This window comes from Macaca thibetana, chromosome 8 (genome assembly GCF_024542745.1).
Source record: "Macaca thibetana thibetana isolate TM-01 chromosome 8, ASM2454274v1, whole genome shotgun sequence".
Classification (NCBI taxonomy): domain Eukaryota; kingdom Metazoa; phylum Chordata; class Mammalia; order Primates; family Cercopithecidae; genus Macaca; species Macaca thibetana.
The window spans coordinates 98,767,193-98,786,307 of record NC_065585.1 but is presented as its reverse complement, the minus strand read 5'-3'; positions in this window follow the sequence as shown (position 1 = coordinate 98,786,307).

Sequence of the window (19,115 nt, the reverse complement as noted above, 5' to 3'; positions counted from 1 at the left end):
ACACAGAGAAGTTTCACAGAAAGCTCCGTTCTGGTTTCTATCTGAGGTTATTTCTTTTTCAGGATATTCTAAAGAGTGTTCCCAAATGTCTTTTCTCGGATTCCACAGAAATAGTGATTTCAAACTGCTCAATCCAAGGAATGATTTAACTCTATGAGATGAATACAAACATCACAAAAGAGTTACTCAGAAAGCTTCTCTCCAATTTTCAATGGAAGACATTTCCCTGCTCACCACAGGCCTCTGGTTGTCACTTAATATCCCTTCGCAGAATTCTCAAAGACAGATTTTCCAACCTGGGAAATGTAGAGTACGCTTTAACTCTGTGAAATGAATGGACGTGTCAGAGAGCAGTTTCATGGAATGCTTCTTTCCAGGTTTTATTGGACGACATTTTACTTTCTGACATAGCCTTCAATGGGTTCTGAATATCACTTTTTTAGTTTTACAGGTACAGTGTTCAAACAGTGCCTTATAACAAGAAAGGTATAACTCGCTGAGTGGAAGTCACACAGCACCAAGCAGTTTCTCAGAAAGCTTCTCTCCTTTTTTTATCTGATGATATTTTCTTTCTTACCATAGGCCCAAAAGTGATCCAGAATATCCCTTCATGGATCCATCCATGATTCAGTTTCCAAGCCACGTAATATAAAGAAAGCTTCATCTATGTGAGATGAAAAAAAATAGCAAAAAGCAGATTCAGAGAAAGCTTCTTTCCAGTTTTTCTCTGAAGATATTCCCTTTTTCACCATAGTCCTGAATGTGCTCCCGAATGTCTATTTGTGGATCCGTCCATGACAGTTTCCAACTGTGTAATGTAAACAAAGCTTTATCTATGTGAGGTGAATACACATATCATACAGCAGTTTCATAGAAAGCTTATTTCCAGTTTTTGTCTGAGGCTATCTCCCGTTTCACCATAGGCATCAACATGCTCATGAATATCACTTGGTATCTTTTTATCCAAAAGGGTTTCCCGATGCTGTATGAGAAGAGAGGTATAACACTGTGAGTGGAAAGTACACGTCAGAAAGCAGTTCCTCAGAAAGTTTCTCTCCAGTTTCGGTATGAACATATTTCCTTTTTTGCCGTAAACCTCATAGCGCTCCCAAATATCCCTTCACATACTAAACATAAACAGGGTTAGAAAACTGCTCAATGGAAAGAGAGGCTTAACTGAGCGAGAGGAATTAAGATGACACAGAGCAGTTTTACAGAAAGATTCCTTCTGGATTTTACCTGTGGATATTTCTTTCTGCATATTCTAAGCAACGTTCTAAAATATCCTGCCTCAGATTCCAGAAAAACAGTGATTTCAAGCTGCTAAATCCAAAGAATGTTTTAACTCTATGAGAAGAATACACACATCACACAGCCGTTGCTCACAAAGCTTGTCTCCAGTTTTCATCGGAACACATTTCCTTGCTCATCACAAGCCTCCGGGCGTCACTTAATATCCATTCACAGATTCCTCAAAGACAGAGTTTCCAAACTAGGCAATGTAGAGTAAGCTTTAACTCTGTGAAATGAATGCACATATCGGAGAGCAGTCCCTTGGAACGCTTCTCTCTGTGTTTTATTTGAGGATATTTCACTTTTCGCCATAGTCTTCAATGTGCTCTGAAATATCAATTTTTCGGTTTTACAGGAACAGTGTTCAAACACTGCTTTATGAGAAAAGGTGTATAACGCCCTGAGTGGAATGCACACATCACAAAGTGGTTTCTCAGAAAGCTTCTCTCCAGTTTTTATCTGAAGATATTTCCTTTTTCACCATAGGCCTGAATGTGCTCCTGAATGTCCCTTCGCGAATCCGTCCATGACGAAGATTCCAAATTGCATAATAGAAAGAAAGTTGTATCTATGTGAGATGAATAAACATATCTATCACAAAGATATTTCACAAAAAGCTTCTTTCCAGTTTTTGTTTGAGGATATTTCCTTTTTCACCATAACCCTCCATATACTCCCAAATGTCCCCTGGTAGCTTTTTCTCCAAAAGGGCTTCCACAATCCTCTATGAGAAGAAAAGTATAACTCTGTGAGTGGAATGCACACGTCATAAAACAGCCTTTCGGAAATCTTCTCCCCAGTTTCTATCTGAAGATATTTCTGTTTTCTCCATAAGCCTCAAAGTGCTCTCGAATATCCTTTAGCTGACAAAACTAAAATAGTGTTAGAATACTGCTCAATGAAAACAGAAGCTTAACTGTGTGAGTGGAATTCATGAGACTGAGAGCAGTTTCAGAGAAAGCTTCCTTCTAGTTTTAATCTGAGGGTATTTCTTTTTCAGCATATTCTTAAGAGCATTCCCAAATGTCCTTTCGCAGGTTCCACAGTAAGAATGATTTCAGATTGCTCAGTCCAAAGAATTATTTAACTCTATGAGATGAAAACACATATCACAAAGCAGTTGCTCAGAAATCTTATCTCCAGTTTTCAACAGAAAACCTTTCCTTGCTCACCAGAGGCCTCCGGTCACCACTTAAATCCCTTCGCAGAATCCTCAAAGACAGACTTTCCAAACTGGGAAATATAGACTAAGATTTAACTCTGTGAAATGAATGTACGTGTCACAGAGCACTTTCTTGGAATGCTTCTTTCCGGGTTTTATTTGATGGCATTTCACTTTTCACCATAGTCTTCAACGCGCTCCGAATATCCCTTTTGTAGTTTTACAGGAACAGTGTTCAAACAGTGCCTTATGAGAAAAAAACGTATAACTCCCTGAGTGGAATGCGCACATCACCAAGCAGTTTCTCATAAGGCTTCTCTCCAGTTTTTATCTGATGATATTTCCTTTTTCACCATAGGCCCAAATGTGATCCTGAATATCCCTTCACGCATCCATCCATGATGAAGTTTCCAAGCTTCGTAATGTACAGACAACTTTATCTATGTGAGATGAATAAAGATAGCAAAAAGCAGATTCAGAGAAAGCTTCTTTCCAGTTTTTATCTGGAGATATTTCCTTTTTCACCATAGTCCTGAATTTGCTCCCGAATGTCCCTTTTCTGATCCCTGCATGACGGAGATTCCAGACTGCATAATGTAAAGAAAGCTTTATCTATTTGAGATGAATACACATAACACAGAGCAGTTTCACAGAAAGCTTCTTTCCAGTTTCTGTCTGAGGCTATTTCCCTTTTCACCATAGGCATTAATGTGCCCCTGAATAATGCTTGGTATCTTTTTCTCCAAAAGTGTTTCCCTGATGCTGTATGAGAAGAGAGGTATAACACTGTGAGTGGAATGCCCACGTCACAAAGCAGCTCCTCGGAAAGCTTCTCTACAGTTTCTATGTGAACATGTTTCCTTTTTCATGGTAAGCCTCAAAGAGCTCCCGAATATCCCTTCACACACTAAGCATAAACAGTGTTAGAAAATTGCTCAAGGAAAACAGAAGTTTAACTGAGCAAGAGGAATTCACACGACACATAGTAGTTTCACAGAAAGCTTCCTACTTTTGTTTATCTGATTATATTTGTTTCTCCATATTCTAAAGAGTGTTCTCAAATGTTCTTCCTCAGATTCCACAGAAATAGTGATATCAAACTGCTCAAGTCAAAGTATGATTTAACTCTATGAGATGAACACACACATCACAAAGCAGTTGCTTGGAAAGCTTACCTCCAGTTTTCAACGGAAGTCGTTTCCATTCTCACCAAATGCCTCTGGGTGCCACTTACTATGCCTTCGCAGATTTCTCAAAGATAGAGTTTCCAAACTTGGCAATGTAGAATAAGTATTATTTCTGTGAAATTAATGCACATATCAGAGAGTAGTTTCTTGGAATGCTTCTTTCTGGATTTTCTTTGAGGATATTTCACTTTTCGCCATAGTCTTCCATGCGCTCTGAAATATCACTTTTTGGTTTTACAGGAACAGTGTTAAAACACTGCCTTATGAGAAAAGAGGTATAACGCCCTGAGTGGAATGCACACATCACAAAGTAGTTTCTCAGAAAGCTTCTCTCCAGTTTTTATCTGAAGATATTTCCATTTACCCAGAGTCCTGAATGTGGTCCCGAGTATCCCTACGGAGATCCGTCCATGACAGAGTTACCAAGCTGCGTAATGCAAAGAAAGCTTTATCTATGTGGGATGAATAAACACAGCAAAAAGTAGATTCATGGAAAGCTTATTTCCAGTTTTCATTTGAAAATATTTCCTTTTTCACCATAGTCCTGTATGTGCTCCCAAATGTCCCTTTGCAGATCCTTCCATGACAGAGTTCCCAAGCTGCATACTGTAAAGGAAGCTTTATCAATGTGACATGAATACATATATCACAGAGTAGTTTCACAGAATGCTTCTTTCCTGTTTTTATCTGAGGCTAATTCCCTTTTCACAATAAGCAACAATATGCTCCCGGATATCCCTTGGTAAATTTTTCCCCAAAGGGGTTTTCCTGATGCTGTATGAGACGAGAGGTATGACACTGTAAGTGGAATGTACACATCACAAAGCAGTTCCTCGGAAAGCTTCTTTCCAGTTTCTATCTGAACATATTTAAGTTCTCACCGTAAGCCTCAAAGTGCTCCTGAAAATCCCTTCACACGCTAAACATAAGCAGTGTTAGAATACTGCTCAATGAAAATAGAAGCTTAACTGTGCGAGTGGAATTCACACAACACAGAGAAGTATCACAGAAATCTTCCTTCTGGTTTTTATTTGAAGATATTTCTCTTTTCACCATAGTCCTGAATGTGCTCCCGAATGCCCTTCACAGATGCATCCCTGACAGAGTTTCCAAGCTGCATAATGTAAAGAAAGATTTATCTATGTGAGAAGAATAAACAGTAAAAAGTAGATTCATAGAAAACTTCTTTCCATTTTTTATCTGAATATATTTCCTATTTCACCATAGACCCGAAAGTGATCCTGAATATTTCTTCGTGGATCTGAATGTGCTCCTGAATGTGCTTTCATGGATCCGTCAGTGACAGAGTTTACAAGCTGCACAATGTAAAGAAAGCTTTATTATGTGAGATGAATACACATATCACAGAGCAGTTTCGTAGAAAGCTTCTTTCCGGTTTTTGTCTGGGGCTATTTCCGTTTTCACCATAGGCATCAACATGCTCCCAAATATCCCTTGGTACCTTTTTCTCCAAAAGGGTTTCCCCTATGCTGTATGTGAAGATAAGTATAATACTGTGAGTGGAATGCACACGTCACAAAGGAGTTCCTCGGAAAGCTTCTCTCCATTTTCGGTCTTAACTTACTTCCTGTTTCACTGTAAGCCTCAAGGCACTCCCGAATATCCCTTCACACGTTAAACATAAACAGGGTTAGAAAACTGCACAATGAAAAGAGAGGCTTAATTGAGTGAGAGGAATTAAGATGACACAGAGCAGTTTCACAGAAACCTTCCTTCTGGATTTTACCTGAGGATATTTCTTTCTCAATATTGTAAGGAGCGTTCCAAAATGTCCTTCCTCAGATTCCACAAAAACAGTGATTTCAAACTGCTCAATCCAAAGAATGGTTTAACTTTATGAGATGAATACGCACATCACAAAGCAGTTGCTCAGAAAGCTTCTCTCTAGTTTTCATCGGAAGATGTTTCCTTGCTCACCACAAGCCTCCTGGCGCCACTTAATATCCCTTCTCAAAGAAAGAGTTTCCAAACTGGGCAAGGTAGAGTAAGCTAAAACTCTGTGAAATGAATGCACATATTAGAGAGCAGTTTCTTGGAATGCTTCTTTCTGGGTTTTACTTGAGCATATTTCACTTTTTACCATAGTCTTCAATGCTCTCCAAAATATGACTTTTTTGGTTTACAGGAAGAGTGTTTAAACACTGTCTTATGAGAAAAGAGGTATAACTCCCTGAGTGGATTGCACACATCACAAAGCAGTTTCTCAGGAAGCTTCTCTCCAGTTTTTATCTGAAGATACATCCCATTTCACCGTAGGCCTCAATATGCTCCCGAATGTCCCTTTGCAAATCAGTCCATGATGGAGTTTCAAAACTGTAATAGAAAGAAAGTTTTATCTATGTGAGATGAATAAACATATCTATCACAAAGTAGTTTCACAGAAAGCTTCTTTCCAGTTTTTGTCTGAGGATATTTCCTTTTTCACCATAGCCATCCTTATTCTCCCGATTATCCCCTGGTAGCTTTTTCTCCAAAAGGGATTCCCCAATCCTCTATGAGAAGAAAAGTATAACTCTGTGAGTGGAATGCATACGTCACAATGTAGCTCCTCGGAAATCTTTTCTCCAGTTTCTACATGAAGATATTTCTGTTTTCACCATAGGCCTCAAAGCGCTCCTGAATTTCCCTTAGCTGACTAAACCAAAGCAGTGTTAGAATACTGCTCAAAGAAAATAGAAGCTTAACTGTGTGAGTGGAATTCACATGACACAGAGTGGTTTCACAGAAAGCTTCCTTCTGGTTTGGAAAAAGAAATATTGGAGATATTTCTTTTTCAGCATATTCTTAAGAGCATTCCCAAATGTCCTTTCTCAGGTTCCACAGAAAGAATGAATTCAAACTGCTCAATCCAAAGAATGATTTAACTCTATGAGATGAATATACACATCACAAAGCAGTTGCTCAGAAAGCTTCTCTCCAGTTTTCAACGGAAGACATTTCCTTGATCACCACAGCCCTCTGGACGCCACGTAATATCCCTTCACAGTTTACTCAAAGACAGACTTTCCAAACTGGGCAATGTAGTGTAAGTTTTACCTCTGTGAAATGAATGCACATGTCAGGGAACAGTTTCTTTGAAAACTTCTTTCTGGGTTTTATTTCAGAATATTTCACTTTTCGCCATAGTCTTCAATGCATTCTGAAATATTACTTTTCTCGGGTTTCTCGGAAAGCTTCTTTCCAGTTTTCAATGGAAGACATTTTCTTGCTCACCAAAGGCCTCCAGCACCCATCACAAAGCAGTTGCTCAGAAAGCTTCCCTGCAGTTTTCATCGGAAGATATTTCCTTACCACAGGCCTCCGTGCGCCACTTAATATCCCTTCGCAGATTCCTCAAAGACAGAGTTTCCAAACTGGGCAATATAGAGTAAGCTTTAATTCTGGGAAATGAATGCATATATCAGAAAGCTGTTTCCTGGAACACTTCTTTCTAGGTTTTACTTGAGGATATTTCACTTTTCACCATAGTCTTCAATGCGCCCCAAAATATCACTTTTTCGGTTTTACAGGAACAGTGTTCAAACACTGCCTGATGAGAAAAGAGGTATAAATCTGTGAGTGGAATGCATGTATCATAAAGCAGTTTCTCAGAAACTTCTCTCCAGTTTTTATCTGAAGATATTTCCTTTTTCACCATAGGCCTGAATGTGAACCCAAATGTCCATTGCAGAAACTCCGTGATGGAGTTTCCAGGCTGCATGATGTAAAGAAAGCTTTATCTATGTGACGTAAATAAACATAACAAAAGCAGATTCACAGAAAGCTTCTTTCCATTTTTTATCTGAAGATATTACATTTTTCACCATAGTCCTGAATATGCTCCCGAATGTCCCTTCACGGATCCATCCATGACAGAGTTTCCAAGCTGCATAATGTGAAGAATGCTTTATCTATGTGAGATGAAAACACATTTCACAGAGCAGTTTCACAGAAATTTATTTTCAGTTTTTGTCTGAGGCTATATCCCTTTTCACCATAGCTGTCAATATGCTCCCGAATATCCCTTGTTTCCTTTTTCTCCAAAAAGGTTTCCCCGATACTGTATGGGAAGAGAGGTATAACACTGTGTGTCAATGCACACATCACTAAGCAGTTCCACGGAAAGTTTCTCTCCTGTATCTATCTGAACATATAATCTTTTTCCTCATAAGCATCAAAGCACTCCCGAATATTGCTTTTCATGCTAAACATAAGCAGTGTTAGAAAACTGCTCAATGAAAAGACAAGCTTAACTGAGTGAGAAGAATTCACACGACACATGGCAGTTTCACAGAAATCTTCCTTCTGGTTTTTATATGAGGATATTTCTTTCTCCATATTCTAAAGAGCGTTCCCAAATGTCCTTCCTATTATTCCACAGAAACAGTGATTTCACACTGCTCCATCCAAAGAGTGGTTTAACTCTATGAGGTGCATACAAACATCACAAAAGAGTTGCTCAGAAAGCTTCTCTCCAATTTTCAATGGAAGACATTTCCTTGCACACAACAGGCCTCTGGTTGCTACTTAGTATCCCTTCCCAGAATCCTCAAAGACAGACTTTCCAAACTGGGAAATGTAGAGTGTGCTTTATCTCCATGAAATGAATGGAATGTCTGAGAGCAGTTTCTTGGAATGTTTCTTTCTGGGTTTTATTTGGTGACATTTCACTTTTTGCCATTGTCTTCAGTATGCTCCGAATATCACTTTTTTAGTTTTACAGGAACAGTGTTCAACAGTGCCTTATGAGAAGAAAGGTATAAGTTCCTGAGTGGAATGCACACATCACCAAGCAGTTTCTCAGAAACTTTTCTCCAGTTTTCATCAGAAGATGTTTCCTAGCTCACCACAGGCCTCTGGGTGCACTTAATATCCCTTCTCTAATTCCTCAAAGACAGAGTTTCCGCACTGGGTAATGTAGAGTAAGCTTTAACTCTGTGAAATGAATGCACATATCAAAGAGCAGTTTCTTGATATGCTTCTTTCTGGGTTTTATTTGAGGATATTTCCCTTTTTGCCATAGTCTTCAATGGGCTTCAAGATAACACCTTTTCAGTTTTACAGGAAGAGTGGTCAAAAACTGCCTTATGAGAAAAAAAGTATAACTCCCTGAGTGGAATGCACACATCACAAAGCAATTTCTCAGAAAGCTTCTCCCCGGTTTTTATTTGAATATATTTCCATTTTCACCATAGTGCTGAATGTGCTCCCGAATATCCCTTTGCGGATCCGTCCATCACAGAGTTCACAAACTACATTATATAAAGAAAGTTTTATCTATGTGAGATGAATTAACATATCTATCACAAAGCAGTTTCACAGAAAGCTTCTTTCCAGTTTTTGTTTGAGCATAATTCTTTTTTCAACATAGCCGTCAATGTACTCCCGAATGTCCCTCAGTAGCTTTTTATCCAAAAGTGATTCCCCAAATCTCTATGAGTAGAAGGGTACAACTCTGTGAGTGGAATGCACACATCACAAAGTAACTCCTCAGAAAGCTTCTCTCCAGTTTCTATCTGAAGTTATTTCTGTTTTCACCATAAACCTCAAACCGCTCCCGAATACCCCTTCACAGACTAAACAAAAACAATGGTACAATACTGCTCAATAAAAAGAGAAGTTTAACTGTGTGAGTGGAATTCACATGATCCAGAGTGGATTCACAGAAAGCTTACTTCTGGTTTTCATCTGAGGGTATTTCTTTTTCAACATATTCTAAAGAGCGTTCCCAAATGTCCTTTCTCAAGTTCCACAGAAACAGTGATTTCAAACTGTTCAATCCAAAGAATGATTTAACTCCATGAGATGAATACAAACATCACAAAAGAGTTGCTCAGAAATCTTGTCTCCAATTTTCAACGGAAGACATTTCCTTGCTCGCCATAGGCCTCTGGTTGTCAATTAATATCCCTTCGCAGAATACTCAAAGACAGACTTTCCAAACTGGGAAATGTAGACTAAGCTTTAATTCTCTGAAATGAATGCACATGTCAGACTGCAGTTTCTTGGAATGCTTCTTTCTGGATTTTATTTCTGGATATTTCACTTTTCGCTATAGTCTTCCATATACTTTGAAATATTACTTTTTTGGTTTTACAGGAACAGTGTTCAAACACTGCATTATGAGGAAAGAGGTATAACTCCCTGAGTGGAATGCACACATCCAAAGCAGTTTCTCAGAAAGCTTCTCTCCAGTTTTTATCTGAAGATATCTCCTTTTCCACCGTAGGCCTGAATGCGCTCCCCAATGTCCCTCTGTGTATCCGTCCATGACGGAGTTTTCAAATGGTGTAAAATAAGGAAAGTTTTATCTTTGTGAGATGAATAATAATATCTCTCACAAAGCAGTTTCACAGAAATCTTCTTTCCAGTTTTTGTCTGAGGATATTTCCTTTTTCACCATAGCTGTCCCTATACTCCTGAATGTCCCTTGGTAGCTTTTTCTCCAAAAGGGATTCCCCACTTCTCTCTGAGAGAAATATATAATTCTGTGAGTACAATGCACATGTCACAAAGCAGCTCCTCAGGAAGCTTCTCTCAGTTTCTATCTGAAGATATTTCCATTTTCACGATAAGCCTCAAAGTGCTCCCAAAAATCCCTTTGCAAACTAAACACAGTGTTAGAGTACTGCTCAATGAAAAGAAAAGCTGAACTCTGTGATTAAAACACACATTACACAGAGCTGCTTCAGAGAAAACTTCCTTCCAGTTTTTTCTGAGGATTTTTTTTAGCATATTCTTAAGAGCGTTCCCAAATGTCCTTTCTCAGGATTCACAGAAGCAGAGATTTCAAACTGCTCAATACAAAGAATGATTTAACTCTATGAGATGAATACACACATCACAAAGCAGTTGCTCAGAAAGCTTCTTTCCAGTTTTCATTGGAAAACATTTCCTTGCTCACCACAGGTCTCCAGGCGCCACTAATTATCCCTTTGCAGATTCCTCAAAGATAGAGTTTCCAAACTGATCAATGTAGAGGAAGCTTAAACACTGTGAAATGAATGCACATATCAGAGAGCAGCTTCTCTTAATGCTTCTTTCTGGGTTTTATTTGAGGATAGTTCACTTTTTGCCATAGTCTTCAATGCGATCTGAAATATCACGTTTTCGGTTTTACAGGAACAGTGTTGAAACACTGCCTTATGAGAAAAGAGGTATAACTCCCTGAGTGGAATGCACATATCATGAAACAGTTTCTCAGAAAGCTTCTCCCCGATTTTTATATGAAGATATTTCCTATTTCTCCATAGGCCTGAATGTGCTCCCCAATGTCCCTTCATGGATCCGTACATGATGGAGTTTCCAAGCTGTGTAATGTGAAGAAAGCTTTATCTATGTGAGATCAATTCACATAGTACAGAGCAGTTTCACAGAAAGCTTCTTTCCAATTTTTTTCTGAGGCTATTTCCATTTTCACCATAGGCATCAATATGCTCCCGAATATCCCTTGGTTCCTTTTTCTCCAAAAGAGTTTCCCTGATGCTGTATGAGAAGAGAGGTATAGCACTGTGAGTGGAATGTACACATCACAAAGCAGTTCCTCCGATAGCTTCTTTCCAGTGTCTACTTGAGCATATTTCCTTTCTCACTGTGAGACTCACAGCGCTTCCGAATACCCCATCGCATGCTAAACCTAAACAGTGTTAGAAAATTCTTCAGAGAAAAGCGAAGCTTAAGTGGGTGAGACGAGTTCACATGACACATAGCGGTTTCACAGAAAGCTTCCTTCTGGATTTCATCTGAGGATATTTCTTTCTTCATATTCCAAAGAACGATCCCAAACGTCCTTCCTCAGATACGACAGAAACAGTGATTTTAAACTGCTCAATCCAAGGAATGGTTTAACTCTATGAGATGAATACACACATCACAAAGCAGTTGCTCAGAAAGCTTCTCTCCAGTTTTCATTGGAAGACATTTCCTTGTTCACCACAGGCCTCCGGGGCACCACTTAATATCCCTTCACAGATTCTTAAAGACAGAGTTTTCAAACTGGGCTACATAGAGTAAGCTTTAACTCTGCAAATGAATGCACATGTCAGAGAGCAGTTTCTTGGAATGCTTCTTTCTGGGTTTTATTTGAGGATATTTCACCTTTCGCCATAGTCTTCAATGCACTCCGAAATAACACTTTTTCATTTTTCAGGAATGGTGCTCAAACAGTGCCTTATGAGAAAAGAGGTATAATTCCCTGAGAGGAATGCACACTTCATACAGCAGTTTCTCAGAAAGCTTCTCTCCAGTTTTTATCTGAAGATATTTCCTTTTTCACCATATGCATGAATGTGTTCAAGAATGTCCCTTTGCGGATCTGTCCATGAGGGAGTATCCAAACTTTATAATATAAGGAAAGTTTTATCTCTTTGAGGTTAATAAACATATCCATCACAAACCAGTTTCACAGAAAGGTTCGCTCCAGTTTTTGTCTGAGGATACTTACTTTTCCACCATAGCCATCCATATACTTCTGAATGTCCCTTGGCAGCTTTTTCTCCAAAAGGGATTCCACAGTCCTCTATGAGAAAAAAGGCATAAATTTGTGGGTGAAATGTACATGTCACAAAGCAGTTCCTCAGAAAGTTTCTCTCCAGTTGCTATCCGAACATACATCCTTTTTCACCGTAAGCCTCAAAGCGCACCTGAATATCTCTTTGCAGACAAACACAGTGTTAGAATATTGCTCCATGAAAAGAGAAGCTTAACATTGTGAGTGGAATTCACACAACATAGAGCAGTTTCACAGGAAGTTTCCTTCTGCTTTTTATCTGAGGGTATTTCTTTTTCCGCATGTTCTAAAGAGCGTTCCTAAATGTCCTCTCTCAGGTTCCACAGAGACAGTGATTTCAAACTACTCAATCCAAAGAATGATTTAACTCTATGAAATGAATACACACATCACAAAGTAGTTGCTCAGAAAGCTTCTCTCCAGTTTTCCTCAGAAGACGTTTCCTTCCTCACTACAAGACTCCAGGCACCACTTAATATACCTTCACAGATTCCTCAAAGACAGAGTTTCCAACTGGGCAATGTAGAGTAAACTTTAACTCGGTGTAATGAATGCACATGTTAGAGAGCAGTTTCTTGGAAAGTTTCTTTCTGGGTTTTATGTCAGGATATTTCACTTTTCGCCATAGTCTTCAATGTGCTCCGAAATATCACTTTTTCAATTTTACAGAAACAGTGTTCAAACACTGCCTTATGAGAAAAGAAGTACAACTCCCTAAGTGGAATGCACACGTCACAAAGCAGTTTCTCAGAAAGCTTCTCTTCAGTTTTCATCTGAAGATATTTCCATTTTCAATATGGGCCTGAATGTACTCCTGAATCTCCCTTCATGGATCCATCCATGACGGAGTTTCCAAACTGTATAATATAAGGAAAGTTTTATCTATGTGAGATGAATAAACATATCTATCACAAAGCAGTTTCACAGAAAGCTTCTTTCCAGTTTTTCTCTGAGGATATTTCCTTTTTCACCATAGCCATCCACATACTCCCGAATGTCCCTTGTTAGCTTTTTTTCCAAAAGGGATTCCCCACTCCTCTATGAGAAAAAAGGTATAATTCTGTGAGTGGAATGAACACGTCACAAAGCAGTTCATCAGAAACTTTCTATCCAGTTTCTATCTGAAGATATTTTGTTTTTCACCATAAGCCTCAAACGCTCCCAAATATACCTTCACAGACTAAAAAAACAGTGTTAGAATACTGCTCAATGAAAAGAGAAGCTTAACTGTGCAAGCAGAATTCACACAACCCATAGCAGTTTCACAGAAAGCTTCCTTCTGGTTTCTATCGAAGGTTATTTCTTTTTCAGCATATTCTAAAGAGCCTTCCCAAATGTCCTTTCTTGGATTCCACAGAAATAGTGATTTCAAACTGCTCAATTGAAAGAATGATTTAACTCTATGAGATGAATACAAACATCACAGAAAGGATGCTCAGAATGGTTATCTCAAATTTTCAATGGAAGACAGTTCCTGGCTCACCACAGGCCTCCGGTTTCCACTAAATATCCCTTCACAAAATCCTCAAAGACCAACTTTCCAAACGGGGAAACATACAGTTAGCTTAAACACTGTGAAATGAATGGACATGTCAGAGATCAGTTTCTTGGAATGCTTCTTTCTGGGTTTTATTGGACGACATCTCACTTTTTGCCCTAGTCTTCAATGTGCTCTGAATATCACTTTATAGTTTTACAGGAACAGTATTCAAGCAGTGCCTTATGAGAATGAAGGTATAACTCCCTGAGTGGAATGCACACATTACCAAGCAGTTTCTCAGAAAGCTTCTCTCCAGTTTTCATCTGATGATATTTCCTTTTTCACCATAGGCCCGAATGTGATCCTGAATATTCTTTCGTGGATACATCCATGACGGAGTTTCCAAGCTGTGAAATGTAAAGAAAGCTTTATCTATGTGAGATGAATAAACATAACAAAAAGCCGATACACAGAAAGCTTCTTTCCAGTTTTTTCTGAAGATATTTCCTTTTTCACCATAGTCCTGAATGCACTCCAGAATGTCTCTTTGTGGATCCGTTCATGACAAAGTTTCCAAGCTGGGTAATGTAAAGAAAGCTTTATCTATATGAGGTGAATACACATATCAATGAGCAGTTTCATAGAAAGCTTCTTTCCAGTTTTTGTCTGAGGCTATTTCCCTTTTCACCATAGGCATCAACATGCTCCTGAATATCACTAGGTACCTTTTTCTCCAAAAGGGTTTCTCTGATGCTATATGATCAGAGAGTTGTAACACTGTGAGTGGAATGCACACGTCACAAAGCAGTTCCTCGGAAAACGTCTCTCCAGTTTCAGTCTGAACATATTTTGTTTTTCACCGTAAGCCTCAAAGGACTCTCGAATATCCCTTCACACGCTAAACATAAATAGGGTTAGGAAACTGCGCAATGAAACAGAGGCTTAATTGAATGAGAGGAATTAAGAAGACAGAGTGCATTTCCAATGAAAGCTTCCTTCTGGATTTTACCTGAGGATATTTCTTTCTCCATATTCTAAGGAGAGTTCCCAAATATACATCCTCAGATTCTACAAAAACAGTGATTTCAAAGTGCTCAATCCAAAGAATGGTTTAACTCTATGAGACGAATACACACATGACAAAGCAGTTGCTCAGAAAGCTTCTCTCCAGTTTTCATCAGAAGACGTTTCAGTGCTCACCACAGGCCTCCGGGCGCCACTTAATATCCCTGCACAGATTACTCAAACACAGAGTTTTCAAACTGGGCAACGTAGAGTGAGTTTTAACTGTGAATTTAATGCACATATCACAGAACAGTTTCTTGGAACGCTTCTTTCTGGGTTTTATTTCAGGATATTTCACTTTTCGTCATAGTCTTCAATGCACTTTGAAATATCACTTTTTTGGTTTCACAGAAACAGTATTCGCACACTGCCTTATGAGAGAAGAGGTATAACTCCCTGAGTGGAATGCACACATCACAAAGCAGTTTCTCAGAAAGCTTCTATCCAGTTTTTATCTGAAGATATTTCCTTTTTCACCATTGGCCTGAAGGGCTCTGAATGACCCTTCACGAATCCATCCGTAATGGCGTTTCAAAAGTGCGTAATAGAAAGCAAGTTTTACCTATGTTTGATGAATGAACATATCTATCACAAAGCAGTTTCACAGAAAGCTTCTTTCCTGATTTTGTCTGAGTATATTTCCTTTTTCACCATAGCCGTGCATATACTACCGAATGTCCCCTGGTGGCGTTTTCTCCAAAAGAGATTTCCCAATCCTGTATGAGAAGAAAAGTATAACTCTGTGAGTGGAATGCACACGTCACAAAGCAGCTCCTTGGAAATCTTCTCTCCAGTTTCCATCTGAAGATATTTCCATTTTCACCATAAGCCTCAAAGCGCTCCGGAGTATCCCTTATCTGACTAAACTAAAACAATGTTAGAATACTGCTCAATGGAAACAGAAGCTTAACTGCATGAGTGGAATTCACAAGACACAGAGCAGTTTCACAGAGAGTTTCCTTCTGGTTTTCATCGGAGGGTATTTCTTTTTCAGCATATTCTTAAGAGCGTTCCCAAATGTCCTTTCTCACGTTCCACAGAAAGAGTGATTTCAAACTGCTCAATCCAAAGAATGATTTAACTCCATGAGATGAATACAAACATCACAAAAGAGTTGCTCAGAAAGCTTCTCTCCAGTTTTCAATGGAAGACATTTCGTTTCTCTTCACAGGCTTCAGGTCGCCACTTAATATCCATAAACAGAATCCTCAAAGACAGACTTTCCAAACTGGGAAGTGTAGACTAAGCTTTAACTCTGTGAAATGAATGGACATGTCAGAGAGTAGTTTCCTGGAATGTTTCTTTCTGGGTTTTATTGAACAACATTTCACTTTTTGCCATAGTCTTCAATGTAATCTGAATATCACATTTTTAGTTTTACAGGAACAGTATTCAAACAGTGCCTGATGAGAAGAAAGGTACAACTTCCTGAGTGGAATGCATGCATCACCAAGCAGTTTCTCAGAAAGCTTCTCTCCTGTTTTTATCTGACGATATTTCCTTTTTCACCATAGGCCCGAATGTGATCCCGAATATCCCTTCGTGGATTCGTCCATGATGGAGTTTCCAAGCTGCGTAATGTAAAGAAAGCTTTATCTATGTGAGATGAATAAACAAAGAAAAAAGCAGATTCACAGAATGCTTCTTTCCAGTTTTTATCTGAAGATATTTGCTTTTTCACCATAGTCCTGATTGCCTTCCCGAATATCCCTTTGCGGATCCATCCATGACAGAGTTTCCAAGCTGAGAAATGCAGAGAAAGATTTATCTATGTGAGATGAATACACATATCTAAGAACAGTTTCACAGAATGGGTTTCCTAGATGCTGTATGAGAAGAGAGGAATAATACTGTGAGTGGAATGCACACGTTACTAAGCAGCACCTCGGAAAGCTTCTTTCCAGTTTCTATCAGAACATATTTCCATTTTCACCGTAAGCCTCAAAGTGATCCCGAATATCCCTATGCACACTAAACATAAACAGTGTTAGGAAACTGCTCAATGAAAAGTGAAGCTTTAATGGGCGAGTGGAATTCACATGCCACAAAGCAGTTTCACAGGAAGCTTGCTTCCGGTTTTTATCTGAAGTTATTTCTTTTTCAGATTATTCTAAAGAGCGTTCCCAAATTTCTTTTCTCAGGTCCCACAGAAACAGTGATTTCAAACTGCTCAATCCAAAGAATGATTTACCCCTATGAGATGAATACATACATCACAAAGCAACTGCTCAGAAAGCTTCTCTCCAGTTTTCATCGGAAGACGTTTCCTTGCTCACCACAAGCCTCTGGGCACCACTTAATATCCCTTCACAGATTCCTCAAGACAGAGTTTCCAACTGGGCAATGTAGAGTAAACTTTAACTCTGTGCAATGAATGCACATGCTAGAGAGCAGTTTCTTGGAACGATTCAGTCTGGGTTTTATTTGAGGATATTTCACTTTTCACCATAGTCTTCAATGTGTTCTGAAACATCACTTTTTCGGTTTTAGAGAAACAGTGTTCAAACACTGCCTTTTGAAAAAAGAGGTACAACTCCCAAAGTGGAATGCACACGTAACAAAGCTGTTTCTCAGAAAGCTTCACTTCAGCTTTCATCTGAAGATATTTCCATTTTCAATATAGGCCTGAATGTACTCCTGAATCTTCCTTCACGGATCCGTACGTGACAGAGTTTCCAAACTGCGTAATATAAGGAAAGTTTTATCTATGTGAGATGAATAAACATATCTGTCAAAAAGCAGTTTCACAGAAATCTTCTTTCCAGTTTTTCTCTGAGGATATTTCCTTTTTCACCATAGCCATCCACATACTCCCGAATGTCCCTTGGTAGCTTTTTCTCCAAAAGGGATTCCCGAATCCTCTATGAGAACAAAGGTATAATTCTGTGAGTGAAATGAACACGTCACAAAGCAGCTCATCGGAAAGCTTCTCTCCAGTTTCTATCTGAAGATATTTTGTTCTTCACCATAAGACTCAAAGCGCTCCCGAATATCCCTTCACAGACTAAAAAACAGTGTTAGAATACTGCTCAATATAAAGAGAAGCTTAACTGAGCAAGCAGAATTCACGCGACCCAGAGCAGTTTCACAGAAAGTTTCCTTCTGGTTTCTATCTGAGGTTATTTCTTTTCCAGGATATTCTAAAGAGCGTTCCCAAATGTCCTTTCTCAGATTCCATAGAAACAGTGATTTCAAACTGCCCAATTGAAAGAATGATTTAACTCTATGAGATGAATACAAACATCACAAAAGAGTTGCTCAGCTTCTGTCAAATTTTCAACGGTAGACTTTTGCAAGCTCACCACAGGCCTCCAGTTGCAACTTAATATCCCTTGGCAGAATCCTGAAAGGCAGACTTTCCAAACTGGCAATTGTAGAGTAAACTTTCACTCTGAAATGAATACACATATCAGAAAGCAGTTTATTGGAATGCTTCTTTCTCAATTTTATTGGACGACATTTCACTTTTCACCATAGTCTTCAATGTGCTCCAAATGTCACTTTTTTAGTTTTACAGGAACAGTATTCAAACATTGCCTTATAAGAATGAAGGTAAAACTCCCTTAGTGGAATGCACACATCACCAAGCAGTTTCTCAGAAAGTTTCTCTCCAGTTTTTATCTGATGATGTTTCCTTTTTCACCATAGGCCCCAATGTGATCCCAAATATCCCTTCGCGGATCCATCTATGACAGAGTTTTCAAACAGTGTAATGTAAAGAAAGCTTTATCTATGTGAGATGAATAAACATAGCAAAAGCAGATTCACAGAAATCTTCTTTCCAGTTTTTATCTGAAGATATTTCCTTTTCCACCACAGTCCTGAATGTGCTCCTGAATGTCCCTTTGTGGATCCGTCCATGACAGAGTTTCCAAGCTGTGAAATGTAAAGAAAGCTTTATCTATGTGAGATGAATACAAATATCACAGAGCAGTTTCATAGAAAGCTTCTTTCCAGTTTTTGTCTGAGGCTATTTCCCTTTTCACCATAGGCATCAATATGCTCCCGAATATCTCTTGGTATCTTTTTCTCCAAAAGGGTTTCCCCGATGCTGTATGAGAAGAGAGGTAAGACACTGAGAGTGGAATGCACACATCACAAAGCAGTTCCTCAGAAAGCTTCTCTCCAGTTTCGGTCTGAACATGTTTCCTTTTTCACCGTAAGCCTCAAAGGGCTCCTGAATATCCCTTCACATGCTAAACATAAACAGGGTTAGAAAACTGCTCAATGAAAAGAGAGGCTTAACTGAGTGAGCGGTATTCACACGACTCATAGTAGTTTCACAGACAGCTTCCTTCTTTTTTTTTATGTGAGAGTATTTCTTTCTCTATATTCTAAAGAGCGTTCCCAAATGTCCTTCCTCAGATTCCACAGAAACAGTGATTTCAAACTGCTCAATCCCAAATATGATTTAATTCT